The following is a 22,164-nucleotide window of genomic DNA, read 5'->3' as shown; positions in this document are numbered from 1 at the left end:
TTTCAGGTAGTAGGAACTAGGAAGTTCTGTCCAATCCTTTCTTCCTTTAACATTGGTCCCTAGACTCATGACACATGATAATTAGTGTCCGCTGTTCTCAATGTACCTGGCCCGGCTGGGCCGCATCCCCATAGTTGGGTCTTATACCCGAGTCCGGTTGCTGTCACTTAGTGACCCTTTCCTGTTGTTTCCCGACCGGCATGTTAGTCCAGATGTGGTTTCTTCTGGTCCCCAACATTCCCCTCTTCCCTACTTTTCCCGAGTTTTGTTTCTCTTGTCCCTTTGTCTCTCTTTTCTTGTCCAGATGTATACTGAAGTAAGCCGATTGCCATATCTTCATACGATGATTTTAATTTGGTTTGTTGCAGAGGTGCGGTGTCCGGAGGGAGGAGATGAGGCGTTCCGAAGACTCGTTTATCATAGCTCTTAGGATCTATTCACATAATGTTAAAGGTTTGAACAGCCCTACCAGATGCACTAAGCTTTTTCTCTCCCTTAAGCAGGCCAAGGGTGATATAGTTTTTTTTACAAGAAACCCACTTTAAGAAATCTCTTCATCTGGACTTAAAGTCTAAATCCTACCCCTTTACGTTTCATGCTTGTGATGCTTCACGCAAAAAAAGTGGGGTTTCCATCTTGTTAGCTGCCCACCTCACGTTTGAATTGGTGGAAAGTCATGTAGATAAATCGGGTAGATGGCTCATTCTTATTGGGAAACTGAACAATGTTTTATGCACTCTTGTGAATGTTTATGCTCCGAACCAAAACCAGGCCGCCTTCTTTAGGAGTCTGAATTCGCATTTGACTAAACTCTGTAGGGGGGGGGGGAGAGTCATAGTAGCAGGCGATTTTAATGAGATTCTTGACGCCTCGTTGGATAGATCCTCCCCTCCTTCCCCTTCTATCCTTAAACGCTTATCCCCGGCATCGCTCGCACTACTAGATCTTTTGAAACTCCAGTTACTATATGACTCATACAGATTAACCGATCCTCTGACCAGGGACTATACCTATTTTTCCCCTGTCCATAAGTCCTATTCTAGGATAGACATGATCCTACTCAGCCGGGACCTGTCCTCTAAACTTAAATCTACTCGTGTACTCCCTATGATATGGTCCGACCATTGCCCGTTCACTGTTGATCTCCATTCTATGGCCCCCATCTCCCTCCTGCCTCTTGGCAGTTGAAAGACTCCCTATTGTATAGTCCGGAAGTTACTAGCCAGATTAAAGGCTGTCTCACTGAATATTTTCTGCTCAACGACCTTCCGGAGACCTCGCCTATTACTTTATGGGAAGCACATAAGGCTGTTTTACGCAGGCATCTGATTAGCCATGCATCTAGGTTCAAAAAGACTCAGGAAGCTAGCTTTCTCTCTCTTTCCACTAAACTCCAGACTCTTGAACGTCAACATAAACTCTCCCCTACCCCTGCCAACTTAGAGATCTTGCTGGAGATGAGATATGCGATCTCGCTCTCTCTGTCAGAGCGTACGGCAAAGTCTCTCCAGAGGCTGAATCAGACCTTCTACGAGAAGGGAGACAAAGCTGATAGAATCTTGGCTTCCCGCCTTAGAGAGCAAAGATCACGGAATAATATTCTGGCAGTACATACCGAGTCTGGCGAGGTCACGCATGCCCCAGATGCCATAAATAAGGTGTTCCGGGACTATTACTCTAAGCTCTATAATTTAAACTCAGCTGACTCAGGTTCCGGTCCCCCGGATGCCTTAATATCGGAATTCTTGCATCGGACTAACCTCCCTCAGCTGTCTGAATCCGACTCTTCGGAGCTGAATAAAGATATAACAGATGAGGAAATTGCTGCCGTGCTAAGAAATTTCAAATTCTCTAAAGCCCCAGGCCCTGATGGCTTCTCGGCCTCATATTATAAGAAATTTGCCTCTATTTTGGTCCCCCATCTCAGAGTAGTGTTTAATGCTGTATTGCATGGCACCCCATTCCCGAGCACTATGCTGGAGGCCAGAGTTATAGTTATCCACAAAGAAGGCAGAGATCCTCGACACTGTGCTAACTATTGTCCGATTTCCCTATTGAATTTGGACATTAAGCTCTATGCCACAATTTTAGCCACCCGTCTTAATGGTGTGCTCCCTGATCTGATACATTATGACCAGGTGGGATTTATCCCTGGGCGCCAGGCCAAAGACAACACCAGGAGAGCAATCGACCTTATTCAATTGTTGAACTGCAGACAAACCCCATCTATTATCCTTTCACTCGATGCCGAAAAGGCGTTCGACCGTATATCTTATGGCCTTTCTTATTTCAGACTTTGCAGGCATTTGGGATATTGGCCGAATTTTTAACTGGAGTCTCAGCCCTCTATTCCCCTCCGATAGCTAAGGTCCTTACAAACGGAATATTATCCCCTCCCTTCCCGTTATCCAATGGCATGAGGCAGGGGTGTCCTCTCTCCCCCCTGGTGTTTGCCATGGTCATAGAACCCCTGGCCGCTATGGTCCGAAACTCTGACGGAATTCGGGGAGTGAAAGTGGGCTCGCAGAAGCCTAAGAATTCACTCTTTGCAGATGATGTACTGTTGTCTCTTACTCAGTCCCAGTCTTCGCTCCCCACCTTGTATCATCTCATAGAGGAATATGGTTCCCTCTCGGCCTATAAAATCAATTTTATTAAGTCTGAAGCTATGTTATTACATGTACCTGGAGATCTCAAACGCTCCCTGCAGTCCGCCTATGACCTTCGTTGGCAGACCAATACGATTAAGTACCTAGGGGTTTATATTACTTCCCACTATAGCTCTCTCTACTTGGAAAACTTTCCACTGCTATTAACTAAGATTAAATCTGACTTGGCAAAATGGAGGTCCCGTATCATATCCTGGCTGGGTAGGATCATTGCCCTCAAAATGACAGTTATGCCACAACTTCTCTACCTCTTTCAAACTCTACCTGTACGGGTTCCAGAGAGGGTTCTTAGGGATGCCCAGGCCTCATTTGTGAAGTTTGTTTGGAATGATAAACCCCACGAATAGCTTTTACCGTGCTACGGCTACCTGAGGGTGGTCGGGGTTTCCCCCGACGTTAAATTTTATTATCTGGCTAGCCATTTGAGTCAAATGGTGGCTTCTTTTGTGCCCCGAGGCTCTATTGCCTGGGTAGATTTTGCAGCCCTTTCATTGGGGCTTCGTTCATTGGCTTTGCTGTGGGGTCTGGGAAAACCATATCAGCTCACTCTAACGAACTCTTCTCCCTCTCTTAAATTTCATCTTTCTATCTGGCATAAATCTCTTACGAAATATTATCTGTCCTCCTCCTACTCCCCCCTTACACCCATCTGGGACAACCCTGCTTTTCCCGCTGGAGTTTCATCCTATCGATTCACACCCTTGTTTAGCGCTGGAGTTCATGTGGTATATGATCTTTCCCTCCAAGGCCACTGGATGTCTATAGACGATATCAAAAGTAAGTTTGCCTCTCTATCCCCTCCCTTTTTTGAATACTTTCAGATCCGCCACTTCCTTCTCTCCCTACCTCAAGCTGACGCTCTGAAAGATCTTACTTCTTTTGAATCTTTATGTATTAAAAAACCCATATGTAGAGGACTAATATCGCTGATCTATTCTATGTTGGTTAGAGTTTCCTCGGGACCGCAGACTCGCCATGAGCGGGAGTGGGAGAGGGACCTGGGTCCCCCACCAGACGACGCCTGTTGGGAGGAGGTACGGGAGGGCATAGCTAAAAGTTCCATCTCTACTCGACTCAAGGAGACATCCTATAAACTATATTATCGGTGGTATTACACCCCGGATAAATTGTCTAGGATGTTCCCGTATGCTACCCCGGTTTGTTGGCGTGGATGCGGTCAGCGGGGAACTCTTTTCCATATTTGGTGGACCTGTCCACATATTGTTCGCTTCTGGCATAGGGTACTCGATATACTGAACTCCCTATCTGGATTGGCGCTTGAACTGGACCCGTGGGTTTTTCTATTGGCCTGCCCGTATCCAGATCTTGATCCCCTTTTGAATAAACTGTTTTCCCATATAATTGTGGCTGCTAAGTCCTTAATTGCTAAAAATTGGAAGGCCTCCGCTGCTCCTACTGTCCCTGCCCTGAATAATTATATTTGGTTTGTTGCCAATATGGAGAAGATCACTTATTATCTGCATGACTGTCCACATAAATTTGAACTCGTCTGGGGACCCTGGTTGCTTATGATGTCTCCCCCAAATTGATGTTCAAGTCGCTCTTTTGTCCCTGTCTCCTGAGCTCCTAGCCATGCGGTACCTGGACCCTCCCCCCGGACGCCGTACTGACCTCTATAGACCTTTTTGGTTATTGAACAATGATTAGCTCATCAGTCTGTATTTATATAGGCATGCTTATGCACTATTTATTATTATATTTGATTTACTTTCCTTCTCATGACCTAGATCGGCCCTGTTCTCTTCTTCTGTACCTGCCCTTTTCTTTTTTTCTTCTCTCCCGCCCTCTCCCTTTCTCTCTACCCCTCTCTGTTTCTTTCTCCCTTACATGTGGTCCCCCTTCGCGGGACATTTTTGTTTGTTTGTATGTTAACCAAAAAAATGTCTTGAAAAACTCCTCGGAGACTGGTTTTCACCTTTATATGTACAGCTGAATCTGTTTTGTATACTATTTTTCTCTGCTGGTACAAATAAAGAGTTTAAATAAAAAAAAAAGTGAATTAATATTTCTTCAGTGTATCATTCTCAGTCATTGCCCTCATTGCTTACCCCTCTTCATCTTCGGGCCAACTCCTCAGTCCATGAGTAAGAACTATATTCAGCCACCTCATTTCCTTCCTTTGCCGAAAGCTGCTCCCTCAGTCAATTGTCAGTTGTCAGATCCTCAACGCAAGCCGAGCGCGACACGGGCATTTTACAGCACACAGTGGGAGTCATTCCGAGTTGATCCCTTGCTAGCTAGTTTTAGCAGCCATGCAAACGCTATGCCGCCGCCCGCTGGGAGTGTTTTTTAGCTTAGCAGAAGTGCGAACGGTTGTATCACAGAGCGCCTGCAAAATTTTTTTGTGTAGTTTCAGAGTAGCTCAAAACCTACTCAGCGCTTGCGATCACTTCAGACTATTCAGTTCCGGATTTGACGTCACAAACCCGCCCAGCGTTTGATCAGCCACGCCTGCGTTTTTTTCCTGGCATGCCTGCGTCTTTCCACACACTCCCTGAAAACAGTCAGTTGCCACCCAGAAACGCCCACTTCATGTCAATCACTGAACTGCATTGCTAGACCCAGTGCAAAACTACATCGTTCTTTGTGCCCGTACGCCGCGCATGCATATTGCGACGCATAAGCAGAACTGCCGATTTTTAGCCTGATCGCTGCGCTGCGAACAAATTCAGCTAGCGATCAACTCGGAATGACCCCCTGTGTTCTTAGGTTATATATCCTGATTATAGCGCTACTTGCGTTCTTCTGTGGGGGAACCACCGAGCCAAAGACTGCTCTATCTCTGGTCCCAGCAGTTGTTTCGGGGCTATGCCTACCTTTAAATACAGCTTGGTACCCTATTCATTTTCCAGAATTAAAGCGCTGATTGCACTGTTAACTTCTATCTTTCTTTGTCACGATTTTAGTTGTGGTTTTTATTTGCTGGTTTATGGCTTTGTCCGAGTTCCTGTAGCTGAAGGAGGAATCCAAGATTTGCTTTTTACATACTGAAGTGGATTAAGGGCATATGAGTAGCTCATATGCTGATTAAGGGGTCTATTCATGAAGCAGTGAAAAGTGTGGAGAAGTGAGACAGTGGAGAAGTTGCCTATGGCAACCAATCAGCATTGAAATAACATTTATTATTTGTATACCATACAATTGTACGGAGCAGCTGATTGGTTTCCATGGGAAACTTCTCCGCAGGCTCACTTCTCCACTCTTTTCACTGCATCATAAATAGACCCCTAAAAGACTTTGTGTTTCACCACTCGGTGTGGTCAGCAAGCAGCATACTAGGAGATTCAGGTTAACCCAGAACATGCCTTAGCCTTCGGGTATGCTTTTCCTACCCAACACATTGTAGGGTTGGACCCGGGTGCAGGCCGTGCCAGGTGACAAGGGTAGGTGTATGGTGGTTGGGCATGTGTACTTGCACCTATCCAACAATAAGTGAAAAAGATGGCCTCCCAAAAGCCAACACAGATACTGTTACCTTGACTCGCTTTTTCACTGACATGCTTTGGTGCCTTTTTCAATAAGTTAGCTTATTCCTTAGGTGAAGAGTACGGAGTCTTCAGAGTTATGGAAGCACAATATACTGGTCAAGGATTCCTTGGTTTTGTAAGATTCATCACTCCAAGAGGGATCAGCTTGGAAGGGGTACTGTAGGTGGGCTTTTCTGAAACACTTTAATGTGTCTGGTATGGTTTGCTGTGTTTGCCTGCATGGGGAGCTCAGTTCTCGGTACATGCATAATAAGACACTTTACCTAAATGGTAGTTTCTTTGCAATGGGGAACTTCTAAAGAAACTGGACAGATGTTGTCTTCAGTCATATTCATTGTTTATGTAGGAGGTCACATGGTCTGGAAGACGCCTGTTTGCGGAGTCTACCCAATGTCATCATCATGCAACAGAGGTTCAACCAGATAGTATATATATTAAAAGAAATTTTGGGCAGGGCAAAATGTGAACTTCAGAGGTGGCCGTGGCTTGGCAAACAGCAGTACCACGCACATGATCTAGTGTGCTGGGCGGCACTCGGCAGGCGCTGTAACACCGGCCTGTATTGTCAGTATTGCTCGTAGGTGCCATTTATTACAGGCTAGTAGCAAAGGTTGCTCCCCCTGCACCCCATCTGGCTTGACCACTCATCAATACAAGAAATGACTTCTAACAATGCCCTATAAGTTGACTATGCAAATGTAGCATGTATAGTATCTTGTTTTCCTACGTATCACAGTGATACACATGTATTAATGTAGTGTTCAACCACTTAATACATATTCTGTTATGACATTTAACATCTCTATCAGGGCCACTGTATACAGAAGTGACGTACCACAGTGAGAATTCTTAGGATTACCCAAGTGTATGTTTCCATTCTTTATACCCATCTGGAATTCAGATGAGAGACGGTAAGGTTCTTTGCATTATCTTTTTACATTCAGTATTTCTAATGTAGTTACATAAACTGCTCTCCATTACAATCTCTGCTAATTCTTTGATCCACAAACAAGCATATCCATATAAGTACTTGCAAATGGGCCCATAGTATCTTCCTTTTGCTTCTTTCTCACATATGGTATCAGTCTACAGTAGATCACTTCAGCATGAACGAAGCCAGGAAGAATGTTTCTTAATTGATTCCCTCATCTATGTAAAGGGATACAGATATCATCAACAGTGTCTCATACCAGGTTGAGTTTGTGTTCTGAAAATGTGCCCTACAGCAATGGGAACACAACTGAAGCCTACTCACACAGACATGTTATTATTTGGATTTTTTTGTGTGTCACAAACAACTGGTATTTAAGGCATTATATTTCTTGAAGATGTAACCGACAGTTCCAACATGGAGGCCACCCAAATAGTAAATTCTGAACCACACTTTTATTTTCCAGTACACATAAATGAAAGTAAAGTACCAGATTCAACATTCAAAGCTATATAAGCCACAGTTCCTATAGCTCTTTGAAATTTTTAATATCTGCGATCAGTTAGATGTATCTATATTAAAAACATAAAAAAAGAATATGTATAAAAAAGTACCATACAGGGTAACACTTTTTGTTACAATTACATTTGTAACAAAACATAATAAACAATTAGAATCAGATAAAGAACATGCTTGCCCAAAAGATATTTTAATGCTATGTCTGTATAAAGTTTATATAGAGAGAGTTGTTATGCGGAGTATAAATGACGCCTGTGGGGTTTGTGAGGGTAAATGCAGGTCAGAGTCAGCCGGCAAACCCCATATGGGGTTAGGGGATTCAGTAAAATCTTTGAAAGTCCTAGGTCCTTTGGTATGGATGACTCGTCAGATTATTATAATAAAAACCGGCTATGATAACAAGAATTGGTAAGGTAGCGTGTGGCACTTACTTTGCCCGGTGTATGAACCGGATTATGATCAATACCTGATGAATGGTAGGCGGTCCTGTTACTGCTGATTATTATGAAGGAGGAACGTATCACATCTGATTTGGAAAGCAGCAATGGATATGCTGGGCGAAGCAGAATGTTGATGGTGTCCCACAGACTGTGGTTTTCTACCCGCACTTGGAGGAAGAAGCCGGTTGCAAGGGCTGCACTCACCTCCAATAGAAATCCCACGGACCTGACAGCACTGGTGCCGGCCGCCGGAGTACAATGCTGCTCCGCTCTAATAATTGGTGCCGCTCCAAGTAGATGAACTGGGGCAATTGTTGCACTTTCCTTTTCCCGGTTATAGATTTAAGAAGATGGGAAGAGTTCTAACGCATTTCGTCATGAACCCGTGACTTTCTCAAAGGTCTTAGTGTGGATCTTACTTGTCTCCATAAAAATTGAAAATGCAAAAATGCAATTAATTTATTGATTATTTTTCATGAGACATTAAGGTTGTTTGTGCTTAAATACCAAAAAAGTCTCAAAAAGACTTTATTAATACTATCCCAGATGGTAAGAATTGTTTTTACATGAATCTAGCTATATCAATTAATGAGGTCATTCGTAAAATGATTGTTATCCCAGATAGCATCTTCCACTTTGCGACAAATATATTGGCTAAAAGGGGGCCCATTGTCGTACCTTGGATTCTGTTATAAAATACTCCAAAACTAACATGCATGAGAATCAAGTTAATACAATTGGTACATACATTAGGGGAGATGTGTGTACCTTCAAGAGAGATAAAGTGAAGCAGTTGAATATAGCAACCAATTAGGTTCTAGCTATCATTTATCTGGTATCCGAACGTTACGTCGACCGCACGTACATCGACAACGTCTACATCGACAACCATACATCGACAACACATAGGTCGACAGTGATCATACGTCAACAAATACAACATCGACAACATCACTACATTGACAAACAGAAGGTTGACATCGACAGCAGGTTGACAACAAATATGATCGAAAACAAAAGATCGACAACTTGTTTTATTGACAACATGCATAATCGACAAACACATGATCGACAATAACAACAATCGACAACACTGATGATCGACAATACAAACATCGACAACACGTTTCATCGACAAACAAGAAGATTGACAACACTTATGATCGACCAAACAAACTTCAACATCACGTTTCATCGACAACCAAGTAGATCGAAAGTGTAAGATCGACAGACTCACGATTGACAATAAAGAAAATAAAATTGACAATTACAAGATCGACAACACTCATGATTAACAATACAAACATCGACCCGACGTTTGATCAACAACCAAGAATATCGACAACACGTATGATTAGAGATGAGCGGGTTCGGTTCTCAGAGAACCTAACCACCCCCCTGGACTCCACGTCCAGTCCAGTGATACTGCCGAATATGTCCAGTCCAGTCCAGTGATAATACCGTATATGTCCAGTCCAGTGATACTGCCGTATATGTCCATTGATACTGCCGTATATGTCCAGCGGTACTGCCGTATAAATCCAGTGATTCTACCATATAATTCCAGTGGTACTGGCGTATAAGTTCAGGGATCCTGCCATATATTTCCAGTGGTACTGGTGTTTAAGTCCAGTCCAGTGATACTGCCGTATATGTCCATTGATACTGCCGTATAAATCCAGTGATTCTGCCGTATAATTCCAGTGATCCTGCTGTATAATTCCAGTGATACTGGTGTATATGTCCATTGATACTGCTGTATATGTCCAGTGATACTGCCGTATATGTCCAGCGATACTGCCGTATATGTCCAGTGATCCTGCCGTATAATTCCATATAACTCCATATAATTCCTTATAAATCGAGTCCAGTGGTGCTGCCATATAAGTACAGTGGTGCTGTTCTGTGCTATATATTATTTACTCCAAATAAAGGGGTTATTAATATTTAATCCAAATAATTTTCAAAGGGTTTACCCTGTGTGGTGTAGAGGTACGCTCTCCTGTACCGCATATTGTTATATAACTCCAGAAAAATAATGGAGAACAACAATTTGGGGGATAAAATAGGGAAAGATCAAGAACCACTTCCTCCTAGTGCTGAAGCTGCTGCCACTAGCCATGACATAGACCCTGCCAAGGCCAATGCCCAATGTGATAGTAGAGGGCATGTAAAATCCAAAAAGCCAAAGTTCAGTAAAAAGACCCAAAAAAATTAATTTAAATGGTCTGAGGAGAAACGTAAACTTGCCAATATGCCATTTACGACACGAAGTGGCAAGGAACGGCTAAGGCCCTGGCCTATGTTCATGACTAGTGGTTCAGCTTTACATGACGATGGAAGCCCTCATCCTCCCACTAGAAAAATGATAAGAGTTAAGCTGGAAAAAGCACAGAAAAGAACTGTGCGTTCTAAGATGGTATCACAAATCCCCAAGGAAAGTCCAAGTGTGTCGGCGGTTGCGATGCCTGACCTTCCCAACACTGGATGGGAAGAGGTGGCTCCTACCACCATTTGCACGCCCCCTACAAGTGCTGGAAGGAGCACCCACAGTCCAGTTTCTGATATTCAAATTGAAGATGTCACTGTTGAAGTACACCAGGATGAGGATATGGGTGCTGCTGGCACTGAGGAGGAAGTTGACGATGGGGATTCGGATGGTGATGTGGTTTGTTTAAATCAGGCACCGGGGGAGACACCTGTTGTCCGTGGGATGAAGAAGCCCATTGTGATGTCTGGGCAAAATACCAAAAAAGCCACCTCTTCGGTGTGGAATTATTTCTCCACAAATCCGGACAACAGGAGGCAAGCTGTGTGTTGCTTCTGTCAATCTATAATAAGTAGGGGTAAGCATGTTAACCACATAGGAACATCATTCCTTATACGTCACCTGCTGTGCATTCATCAGAAGTCAGTGTCAACTTGTGAAACATTGAGTAAGAGCGTAAGCAGTCCACTGACACCTAAATCCCTTCTTGTACCCAAGCTCCTGCAAGCCACACCACCAACTCCCTCAATGTCAACTTCCTCCTCAGTCAGGTATGTCAGTAGTCCTGCAGGTTACTTGCAAGACTGAGGAGTCCTCTCCTAACCGGGATTCCTCCGGAGGATCGTTGAGTGGTACGCCTGCTGTTGCTCACGCTGCTGTTGTTACTGCTGGGAGTCGATTGTTATCCCAGAGGGGAAGTCGGAAGACCACTTCTACTACTTCAACTAAGCAATTGCCTGTCCAACAGTCCTTTGTGAGGAAGAAGAAATAGGACAGCAGTCATTCTTTTGCAAAGCGGATAACTGAGGCCTAGTTCTGTGGGACTTAGAGAATTGATTGAAGTACTGTGTCCCCGTTATCAAATCCCATCTAGGTTCCACTTCATTAGGCAGGTGATACCGAGAATGTACAGAGACGTCAGAAAAAGGGTCCTCAGTGTCCTAAAAAATGCAGCTGTACCCACTGTCCACTTAACCACGGACATGTGGACAAGTGGAACAGGGCAGACTAAGGACTATATGACTGTGACAGCCCACTGGGTAGATGTATGGCCTCCCGCAGCAACAACAGCAGCGGCACCAGTAGGCAGCATCTCGCAAATGCCAACTCGTTCCTAGGCAGGCTACGCTATGTATCACCACTTTCCATTAGAGGCACACCGCTGACAACCTCTTACGGAAACTGAGGGACATTATTGCACAATGGCTTACCGCAATTAAACTCTCCTGGGGATTTATGATATCGGACAACACCACCAATATTGTGCGTGCATTATGATAAAGCTAATTATTTATCTTATAACATTCACTATATATAGGTAAGAGACTCAGTACGCAATGGGCGTATGGGGTACCGTAAAGGTACGCACTTAGCGTAGCAGACGCTAGGCCGTGGTCGAGACGCACGAGCGGCACATTCGCTCACGGCTTACGCTGGGTATCGAGCACGCTATAGGCGGTCCGAGTACCCTAATGCTACGCTACTAGCGTAGCGGACGCTGTGCCCACAAGAGGAACACGAGCGGCGCAGATGCTCACAGAATGACACACAGTAAACCTTGTATGCAACACAATGTAATGCTGATTAACCTCAATTATGTAAAAGCCGCTTGAGCGATTGAGACGCTCCGAATACCCTTAGCAATGTAATGATAAACACACAATACCTTGTAAGGTTCCAAAACCTTTATCTAGATGATTTTAGTATGTAAAAGGGGAAAACAGTTACAGCTTATACACTACAGCACTAACATGAAGCACCTAAACAAAATAACTGAACTTATACAATATACAACAGCGTAACAATAACAGAGAGAGAGAGTATGGCAAATACAAACAGAGAATAAGTTGGTTACAGAGAAAAACTTACACACTGGGGAATGATCGCTGCGCAGTCCTGGTACCAGCTCTCTAGTTAGTCAATGATGAAAACCGTTGTGGAGAGTAGACTGAGCTGGCCCAGACTGGCTGTCTTATATACACTACATACAGTACACTACAGAGGGGCCTACAATCTCATTGTTCATTGGACACAGGAATCTGTCTTCACATTATAACAAAAGGTCATAGGTTGATTCAAACAGGTTGGCTGTGACTATTTCATACTGCTCAGGTGGGAGGGAATCTCAGTGTTCCCGCCGCATGGATAATGAATTGCAAATACAGTAAATGTCCATAAACTTCTTATAACCATAACTATTCGCAGGAGCGATTAATCTCTTTCAAACCAACACCGGAATGTTACTAATAATATACTCTACCATTGCATACTAAACACCACTGCTCAAAACCTGTCTGACCCTTCGTATCATGTAAAGAGGGATCTCTCTGTCCATGAACCAGTTACACTAAACAAACTCACTGATATTATTAAGGAGACGATAACCTATAAAATACACTATTTGGATTAATTATGTAACGATCGACTCGCCCGCCAGATGCACACAAACTCTACCGTAAATGCACATACCACGCGCCTGAGCGCATGACCGTGGAGGCGCCGTCACGCAACTGTGAATATGCGCACGCACGGGAGAGAATGTGCACGTGCAGCGGGCAAGCGCATGAGAATAATGCGGGCAAGGCATGAGAATAACGATATTTTTCGACTTTGACAGTCCACCCTTTGGCAGTCACCAATAACTGCCACTTCGTAAACAAAACAGAAAAATATATGTCATCATGTAAATACCTTTTTATGATTGGGTAAAGGGAGGAGAGGAGAAGGTTAGAAAGATATGACCTAGTGAGACAGTAAAAGCATGTGTGTATGAAATCCATGTTTGAGGGGTCATGTATCATCGTGCCGTACGTGTTCTAAATCAAGCTTCGAGGTATTGCAAAGTATACATTTGAATCCTTCTTATCCCGTATCAAGGGTCTGTGGATGGGCTGTCAAACTCTACCGAGCTCTTTTCGGCTTTTGGTTGCAACAAATGGGGGAGCACATTTAGTTGATGATACATGAAGGGGGGACCATGTGAATGCTAATATGTGAGAATCACCTGTCGACTATGTGAGATACTACCTGGAGGTTGTAGAGATGAAGATAAGAAACAATCGTTATAAATGCAGTTGTAAACTATGTGAGTTTAAATAAACAGTCGCCGATTGAGGTCTTGTCTGATGTCTTGTCTTGATGTACATGTTGTCTGATGTCTCTCGGTGCTTTTGTTGTAAATAGCGAGCAAAAGCTTTTCCATTGTCCATAAAATTACAGTCTCTAAAGTATTGGGCTTTCGTAAAAGTTAAAGTCACTAGGGATATTGGGGGTCTGTGACATAGTTCATCAATGGTCTGTATAAAAGAGGTTGTCAAATTCTTCTTCCAAGCGGATGTCTTTGTACCTTGGAGGAAAACAAAGGAGAAACGGGTGAAAGAAACGGACCGTGGAATCACATTTTCATCACAACATTGTCTCTATCGTTGGGTCATAAATCAAATTAGTTGTTATTACAGTGTCCTCGCTCCTCAGACTCATCACTCTAGTACTACCTTTACACTTCGTTAAAGCCCGAACGCATCTAAATATCAGACCAACCAATATGACGACTCCCAGAATACACAAGAGAAATTTCCCTACTTTCATTATAATACCTTGGGCCCATTCTCCTAAACCAGAGAACCAATTTCGTGGGTTCAACCATGACACCCAACTGGTCAGCTCATTACCCACAGCAGCGAGTGTGAGATTGTGTTTCCTTCGAAACTCCCACTTTAATTGCAAAATGTCATCCATCTTTTGGTCTATGACCTCGGCCGGGTCCTCAGTGCTGTTTGTAATATACGTGCAGCACTTTACACCATACTGAGTTGCTAGGGTAACACAATTACCGCCTGTCACTGCTGTGAGATAATTGAGAATCATCCTATGCTGAACCAGCTCTGTTTTGTAGGCTTGTAACTCTTTCCCAGTGTACCTGAACGTGTCGTCATACATTTCGGTGATATTGTCTAACAAGTTTGCTAGCGCAGATATATATTTATAATTTATCACTCCTCTGGCGGTACGAGTGATATCTAACGCGAGTAAGAATTGAATCCCGGTGGATTCATGGATCAGATCAGAGGCCGGATGCTCTGTCCTCTCTATCAGGTGCCATTTAACGACGTGCTCGTAATGAGTGTGAGTATAAGGAGCTTGGGCACCGCGGTGAATGTCTTTCATTTTTATATGGGATACAGTCATTACTTCAGGCAGTACCTTTCCAATGTAAAACAATCCCTCTGAGTTTGGGGCAAGCCACTTATACGCCTTCCTCCCGCATATGAAATATGCATCATCGGGGAGAACATATGGGACGGAGTATGACATAACCATGTTACAAATTTTCCATGTGAAATCTCCTAACCCTAACTCTCCCATTTGTCTAGTACACGTATCAGGTTGTACGATATGTGCACAGTATCCTGGTGATACTTCTCCAACTCGCATGGTCCTACTTCCTAGAGTATACCTATACCGGAAATATTTTCCACCGTTGGCTATCTGGCGTATAAGCTCTGTTTCTATGGGCATTCTATCGGCTCTATATGAAAATGTCATGGTTTGATTACTCCATGACACTTCCCAATTTCCCGGCTTTCGGGGATTGGAAATGTTAAAGCATACTCAGGACTTATCCACATGATACTGGTGGAGCTTCAAACTAGGAGGACTAGAGATATTAAACCTCTTGTCCACCGGCCTCCCACCACTTAACTCAAGTACCTCTCCTACAGTTAAAGGAAATGGTACTAGTCCTGATTTGCTATGACCTTGAGGTACTTGAGAGCATACCCAACAGTCTGTCTGGTTTAACACTTTACCCACTAAGGAGTGATAGTCACTCAATGGATGCCTGTCCATGTGGACATTAAAACTGGACTGACATTTCTTGATGCACCCATCCTGAACTATATTGTCACAATGCCTACAGATGCAGTTCTCTTCAGCTAACAATCCTTCACAATTCCTTCTATTGTCAATGCTACCAGATCGTTTTCTGATACTCGCCTTTACTCAGTGATTATGTTGCTCTTGGAAAACTACGCCTCCATCCTGGTCATCAGAACCCATTCCAGATCCTTTCTCGACCTCCATGGTACTCTCACCGAAACAGACTGCTCTGGTCAACATCATGGTCAACAGGAAAATCCGGATCACAGTCTCTTGGGGCAAGTCCATCTTATAGGAGGAAAAGGAGAAAAATAAGAAGGGGGAAGGAGAATAGGAGGGAGATGGGAACTGGAGAAAATAACAAAAGGGAAAAAGAAATCTGGCTCGACAAACGCCTCCGGTCTTATTATTCTCAGCGCTCAGGTGTCGTCTCAACCTTCCCGGAACAGACACTCTAGTGATACAATCTCTACCGTCTGTTCTTTATCACGGGACCTCTCTGGGTCAGCAACCTTTTTACAATGAGACGAATGGACCCAAGTCTCTCTCTCGGCAACCTTCAATGCTGTCGTGCTGGTCAATAAGACTTGATATGGTCCTTCCCATCTGTCAATAAGGCAACCTGAGCGTAGAAAATTCCGTATCATTACATAATCCCCAGGTTCAATGTCATGACAATTACTGTCTGGCAAATCAGGAATCACCAACTTTAGATTATCATTCTGATTCCTCAATTGCTTACTCATCTTAACTAAATACTTTACAGTGACTTCATTGTTACATTTCAAATCATCCTGGGGGTTAATCATAACATGGGGTTGTCGACCAAACAGAATTTCAAAAGGAGACAGATTAAGAGGGGACCTGGGAGTGGTTCTGATGCTGTATAATACGATTGGCAAAGCTTCGGGCCACAACAATCCTGTTTCAGCCATTACCTTGCTTAATTTGTTTTTAATAGTGCTGTTTACTCTTTCCACTTTCGCACTCGCCTGGGGGCAGTACGGAGTGTGCAGCTTACTATTAATTCCCATCAACTTACACATTGCTTGAAAAACTTCACCTGTAAAATGGGTACCCCTATCACTCTCAATGATTCTAGGGATACCGTACCTACACACAAATTCCAGCACAATTTTCTTTGCAGTAAACACAGCGGTATTTGTGGCCGCGGGAAATGCTTCAACCCAATTTGAGAACACGTCAATACAAACCAATACATATTTTAAATTTCTACAAGGTGGCAATTGTATGAAATCAATTTGTATTACCTGGAAAGGACCATCTGTAGGAGGGATATGGGATGGCTCTGTTGGTATTGCCTGTCCGATATTCTTCCTCAAGCAGGTGAGACATGTCATCGCTCTTTTACCCGCATGGGAAGAAAATCATGGGGCGCACCAATAAGCTCTAACCAACTTACACATTCCTTCTTTGCCTAGATGAGTCAGTCCATGTGCCGCTTCCGCTAGACTTGGAAGGTATGCTCTGGGTGCCATTGGCTTACCCTGTCCATCTGTCCAGAGTCCTGAGGACTCCTGGCCATATCCTTTTGACCTCCAAACTGCCTTTTCTTGTGGTGAACACAAATTTTGCATTTCATATAATTTCTGTGTGTTTACAGTATTAAATACCATCAGTTGTGTGCTGTCTGTCTGTATGGGGTTACTGGCTGCTAATTTAGCAGCTTCGTCTGCTCGGCTGTTACCAAGTGATACCGGGTCTTGGCTAAACGTGTGGGCTTTACACTTGATAACAGCCACTCTGTCAGGTTCCTGTATCGCTGTTAGAAGTCTTTTGATGTGGGCTGCATGTGCTACGGGTGTGCCAGCTGCCGTCATGAAATTTCTGAGGCGCCATAGGGCCCCGAAATCATGGACTACTCCGAAGGCGTACCTAGAATCTGTGTAGATATTGGCTGATTTGCCTTTAGCCAATTCGCATGCTCTGGTAAGAGCAACCAGTTCAGCAACTTGTGCTGAGTGTGGTGGGCCTAGGGGTTCCGCTTCTATGGTACCTTGGTCATCTACGACTGCGTATCCAGTACACAAGTCTCCCGAGTCCGTCTGTCTGTGACAACTGCCGTCAGTGTAGAAAGTAAAATCTACATCTTCCAGTGGGTTGTCACTGATGTCAGGCCTTGCCGTGAAATTTTGGGTCAAATATTCCATACAATCATGTGTGTCATTTTCCTTACTAAATCCTCCTTCACCATCACTCTCATCCTCCACCCTTTGTGCCTGTCCAGGCACACCTGGGAGATATGTTGCAGGATTTAATGCGCTGCATCTCCTTATGGTGATGTTTACGGGGGCCATCAATGCCAATTCCCATCTTGTAAACCGCGCTGATGAGACGTGTCTGGTTTGGGCAGAATTTAGTAAAGCTGACACTGCATGTGGTGTATGAATTGTGAGGTTGTGTCCTAGCACTACATCTTCGCTTTTACTTACTAGCAATGCTATTGCTGCAACACTTCGCAAGCATGTGGGGAGGGATCGCGCTACCATGTCTAGCTGAGCGCTATAGTAGGCTACCGGCCTGCTGGCATCACCATGCTTCTGGGTTAAGACACCTGCCGCGCACCCAGCACTCTCTGTTCCATACAGCTCAAAGGGTTTTCCATAATCTGGCATGCCTAATGCTGGTGCCTGCGTTAGGCACTGTTTAAGTCTCTCAAATGCCATCTCAGACTCGTCTGTGTGAGGAATCCGATCAGGTTTGTTTGAGGAGACCATCTCCTGTAAAGGCAAGGCCAGTATGGAAAAACCTGGGATCCAGTTACGGCAATACCCACACATTCCTAAAAACGTTCTAATCTGTTGCTGGGTTTGTGGCAGGGTCATGTCACGAATTGCTTGAATTCTATCAGCGGTGAGGTGTCTCAGTCCTTGTGTCAGACAGTGTCCCAAATATTTTACCTTGGTCTGGCATAATTGTAACTTTCTTTGGAAACCTTGTGTCCGGTGTCTGAAAGATGAAACAGGAGTTGTTTCGTATCTCTTAGGGACGATTCAAGTGAATCTGAACACAGCAGTAGGTCATCTACGTACTGTATTAATATTGATCCACTCTCAGGTTGAAAAGACTGTAAACAATCATGCAAGGCCTGTGAGAAAATACTTGGACTGTCAATGAAACCTTGTGGTAAGCGAGTCCAGGTGTACTGAACTCCTCTGTATGTAAATGCGAATAAGTATTGACTGTCAGGGTGCAGAGGTACCGAGAAGAAGGCGGAGCAGAGGTCAATCACAGTAAAAAATTTGGCAGTGGGAGGGATTTGCATAAGGATGACAGCTGGATTTGGCACTACGGGGAATTGACTCTCAACTATTTTGTTGATCTCTCTTAGATCCTGCACTAATCTGTAACCCCTCCCCCCACTCTTTTTAACAGGGAAGATGGGACTATTGGCAGTGCTGGACGTCCTTACCAGAATGCCCTGTTGTAGCAAGCGCTCTATTACAGGGTAAACTCCTAACTCCACCTCTGGCTTCAGAGGGTATTGTGGGATTTTTGGAGCTATCCTACCATCTTTTACTTGTACAACTACTGGGGCTACGTTTGCCATTAATCCAGTGTCTTGTCCATCCTTGGTCCAAAGTGATTCCGGTATCTGGGAAATCATTTACTCTGCTTTGGATGGAGTCCTATTTACAATAATAGTGTGTGACATTAATCTTGTTGGGGAGTCTAGCATATCCTGCACTTCCTGAGCGTGGTTTTCGGGTATGTCCATGAACACACCTTCAGGAGTACAATATATGACACATCCCATTTTGCACAGTAAATCTCTCCCTAGGAGATTAGTCGGAGCCGATGCAGCCAGCAGAAAAGAATGCTTGGTGTGCAAAGGCCCTATCGTAATAATCTCTGCAGATTTGCTTAAAGGGTAGTGTTGTACTACTCCTGTTACTCCCATGGCTGGAATTGTTTTACCAGTGGTTCTCATGCCCACGGTCGAATTTATCACTGACTTGGCCGCCCCCGTATCTACAAGGAAATTTAGAGATTTACCAGCTACATCAATTGTGACTTCGGGTTCACTTCAAGGCTCGCAATTAATTTCACTGGCTGTAGACTACAGGTGTGGCCCCACCCCTATTGTATGTGGTGACCTCCCTGCATTGCGCTGGCAGCTATTACCTGTGAAGGGGGTAAATGGGAACTATCAGAGACTTGCCAGTCTCTTCTTGGGGGATACCTTTTTGTTTCCCCTGCGTGTGGCTCATAACTCCGTCTCTGCGGTCCTTGATCCCAATTTCGTGTGTCATGTCGTTGTCTAGGGGGTTGATATGATTTTTGTGCATTTTTCAATCTACAGTCTCGTGCAAAATGTCCCTCTTTATGACAGTAATAACAAGTTACCACATTTGACTTACCCACAGGGGTCTGAGACTTATGCTGAGTTGGCCTTGTGGTAAGGGCCTGTATACTTACGGCCATCAGCTTATCACTCTGCGACTCCCTGTGTCTGGTGATGTTCTGATCATGATCAATAGCGGCCTCTCTCAAAGTAGCAACCGACAAACCTCGCCAACATGGTTGGGTGGTCTGTACCCTCGTCCTCAATACTTCCTTTAAACCATCCATTAACACAGATACTGCTACTTCTCTATGATTCACATTTGTCTTAATGTCTTCTATCCCTGTATACTTAGCCATTTCCTGCAGTGCCCGATGAAAATAATCAGCAGCTATTTCTCCCTCTTTTTGCTTGATGGAGAAAATTTTGTTCCATTTAGCAACAGCTGGGAAATATACTCCCAGCTGCAAATTAATTCTTTTCACATTATCTTGATTGTACTCCTCAGTAAGGGGTGCCTCTTCATCTAGTCTACAGTCAGCTATAAATCTCGCTGAGTCGACATTGGATGGTAAACATGCCCTCAGCAATATCCGCCAATCTTTGTTATTGGGCTCCACAGTATTTCCTAGCTCTCTAATGTACTTCTGGCTTGCAACTAGATCTTTCCTAGGATCAGGGAATTCAAACACCATTGATCTTAATTCCGTTCGGGAAAAGGGGCAGTGCATGGCGATGTTTCTGACAGGAGTGACTCCTGAAGTGTCAGTTTTCCCATTTGGTACTGCAATTACCCTAACGGGATTAAGTTTAATAACATCATTCTGAGTAGATTCTACAACATGTGGTGTAATGGTTTCTGCATAGTGTACAGTGCCGTACTTACCAGTTGATACGACCTCACCTGTCCCTCCACTAGGGGCCTTTGATACTGCTCTTACTGGTTGGGCCGTGCCCACTGTTGTTTCTGCTATGGTGGCTGCTAGAGAGAGTGCCGATATTGTTGTGGGCTCTTCCTCTTGGTCACAATCCTGGGGAAAGTTTAAAACAGGGTACAGCTTGCACGAGTTAGTATTAGCATCAACAATCTTAGTTACATTATTCTTAACATCTATACAGTTACTAAGTGCATGTTTATTATACACCAGTGTGCCATTCTCTGTAACCACTTTCTCTCCCGTTATGTATGGTGGTGGTGGTGCGGTGGCTATCAGTTTCCTGATAGGGTTAGATCCAGCCGCTTGAGCCAATCCTCTTTGTATTTCACCTTCCTGTTGCCATAATTGTAAATAATCATAATGTTTGATCCGTCTCTTTGCAGATTTAATGAGACATATCCTTCTCCTTAGATTTTGTAACACCTCGGGGCTAAAACTGCCTACCCGTGGGAACTTTTCCCCGTCATGCACAGTCATTCTTTCCCATTCATCGCACAAAACCTCTGTGTGTGAACCGTATTTCTCACACATGATATACCTTGCCGACCCTATTGGCCGGTTTACTAAATCAACCTGAACCAGGGTTGATCGCCCCCTACCTGAACAACTGGCCCCCATCTTTGCAGGTGTTGCTTTCACTACCTCTGACCTTCAAATCAGGGTCTTCAGCGAACCCTTACAAAAACCAAGATGTCCGGGGTAGGCCGACGGTGAAAGTTTACCGAGTACCTTCACTCACTCACCCACGTCGACCAATACGCCCACACACTGCCTTAGCGCTGGCGTACTCAACCTAGGGCCCCTGCAACCTGAACCTCTATTTACTGGAACGTGTGGGTGTGATCCGAAGAGCACTTACCCTTCCCAGTAAATATCAGTTGCTGGAGAATTCCTGAGTGACCAGCGAACCTCCCTTAAAATAAAAAAAATTACACAAATCACGTTAGAATGTACAAATAGCGTTTATGACCCCTCTAGCGTACGCAAATGGTACTGGGTCAAGTTACAAACTAATGCACACAATTACATGCGGTACAATCGTTCTGCACATAAGCAACTAATCTTATGTGCGGAACGACCAGTGGAATCGAAAATTGTGGCTGCGAATTCCTTCAGCCAGAGCTTAATGGCCTATATGGGTATTGCACCAACCCTCCTGGGGTTGTGCTTCTTGACTCTATCTATAGCGGACTTCCTAGTCCGCTGTACCTAGACCTCCTGGTCTGTCTCTGGACCTCCTGGTCTGCTATACTCTAATGCTCTTATTTTAATATGTTTAACAAGGGATGCCTCCCAAGCCAACGCGCTGTCACTTTCACGAATGTACCTCACGAGATCTCGATTTCCTGTGGTTCCACCCAAAAATGAGAAACTTATATATATATATACACATACACACACTCTTTCACCTCATATACTCTTTACTTTCGTTTCTGTGCAGAAATCCCTTTCATTTAGTATCGCAGTCTAGTCCCGAAAGGAGTTA

General features: G+C 44.1%; 1 long non-coding RNA gene across 2 annotated transcripts in view; it reads left to right on the top strand.

The window, feature by feature from the left end:
- Nucleotides 1-22,164, top strand: part of LOC135050173 (uncharacterized) — a 386,553-nt gene that overhangs the window by 274,059 nt on the left and 90,330 nt on the right. For both annotated transcript variants that reach the window (XR_010241562.1, XR_010241563.1), the window contains exon 6: nt 6,988-7,089. This is a non-coding gene — a long non-coding RNA (uncharacterized LOC135050173). The remainder of the gene's footprint in view (nt 1-6,987; nt 7,090-22,164) is intronic.

The sequence above is a fragment of the Pseudophryne corroboree genome, chromosome 2, assembly GCF_028390025.1.
Source record: "Pseudophryne corroboree isolate aPseCor3 chromosome 2, aPseCor3.hap2, whole genome shotgun sequence".
NCBI classification, from domain to species: Eukaryota; Metazoa; Chordata; class Amphibia; order Anura; family Myobatrachidae; genus Pseudophryne; species Pseudophryne corroboree.
The sequence above is the reverse complement of the archived record's forward strand: the minus strand, read 5'-3'. Positions and strand labels throughout refer to the sequence as shown.